Raw genomic sequence first — 1,468 nt, 5'->3', positions numbered from 1 at the left:
AAAAAAAAAAAAGAGCAATCAGTGCCTCCTGTGTTGACATGAAAAGATGCCCACAATATATTAAGTGGAAAAAGCAGCTTGCAGAATATTATGCACAGTATGGTCCTGTGTTTTTTTTTTTTTTAATATGTCTGCACAATATATCTGAAAGGATGTACATCAGCTGTTAGGAATGGTTAACCCCAAGGGTGGGGTGGGATGGGGATAAGAAAAGGGCATTCACTTTCACTGGGTTGTTTAAAAACTCTTTGTTTTTATGCTACCAAAAAGGAAGAAAATCCAGCTGGGCGCAGTGGCTTACGCCTGTGATCTCAGACTTTTAGAGGCTGAAGTGGGAGGATAGCTTGAGTCCAGGAGTTTGAGGCCAAACTGGGCAACATTGTGAGACCCCATTTCTGCAAAAAGTGAAAAATTAGCTGGGGCAATAGTGTGTGCCTGTAGTCCCAGCTACTCAGTAGTCTGAGGTGGGAGGATTGCTTGAGCTGAGGAGGTCAAGGCTGCAGTGAACTATGATTACACTCCTACACTTAGCCTGGGTGACAGTCTTTAAAAAAAAAAAGAGGAAAACCCTAGTAAGTATATTTCTAGTTAAGACTGCTTCTGTCTGCACCCACCTAACTCTCTTCCCCTTGCATACACACAAATCCATTTGAGTACTGTGAGGGAACTCAGATCACAGAGGGATGGTATAGTCCTCACCCCGGCCCCCCAACCAGATGCCTGGTGGGGCTAAACCTCCCCTCAGAGAGCATTCATTCCCACTTAGACTGGACCAAAGGCCCTTGATCTCGGGGGCTGCAGCTGTGGGATCTTCTGAGCCCCGTCCTGGAGGGGCTGGCTTCTTAAATCCTCTGGGGGAATAAACAGTACTTATTTTCTTATGTAAGAGGGATGGGCTGGTACCTTATGCAGGGAAACCGGCCAAATCCTGTTTCTGGAAAATTACTCAACTATCAGCAAGCTGGAAAAGTCGATCTCTAGGACTTCAGCAGCTTCATGTCTAGTTGGGCCCCAGAGAGTCAAAGAATGAGGATTTGCTTCTGTACAGTTTGCTAGATTGTTGAGACTTAGGCTACCCAGGCTCTGGGCACATTCAGAAGGACTTTGCTTGACCGTATAGTTCTGTGTCCTAAAGTGGACCTGGAGCTGAAAATGTGCTTGGAACCACAGAAGTACCTAGAACATGGCGGGGTGCAGTGGCTCATGCCTGTAATCCCGGCACTGGGAGTCTGAGTGGGTAGATTGCTTGAGGTCAGGAGTTCGAGACCAGCCTGGCCAACATGGCGAAATGCTGTCTCTACTAAAAATACAAAAATTGGCCAGGCAGGGTGGTGTGCGCCTGTAATCTCAGCTACTTGGAAGGCTGAGGCAGAAGAACTGCTTGAACCCGGAGGCAGAGGTTGCAGTGAGCCGAGAGCATACCGCTGCACTCCAGCCTGGGTGACAGAGCGAGATTCTGTCTCAAAAA

At 47.5% G+C, this 1,468-nt stretch overlaps 1 protein-coding gene across 2 annotated transcripts in view; it reads left to right on the top strand.

Annotated features, from left to right (window-relative positions):
• Window positions 1–1,468, top strand: part of CLTB (clathrin light chain B) — a 25,351-nt gene that overhangs the window by 6,922 nt on the left and 16,961 nt on the right. The window lies entirely within an intron of this gene.

Source organism: Cebus imitator, unplaced genomic scaffold (genome assembly GCF_001604975.1).
Source record: "Cebus imitator isolate Cc_AM_T3 unplaced genomic scaffold, Cebus_imitator-1.0 Scaffold478, whole genome shotgun sequence".
Taxonomy (NCBI): Eukaryota; Metazoa; Chordata; class Mammalia; order Primates; family Cebidae; genus Cebus; species Cebus imitator.
This window is presented reverse-complemented; position numbering and strand designations above follow the sequence as displayed.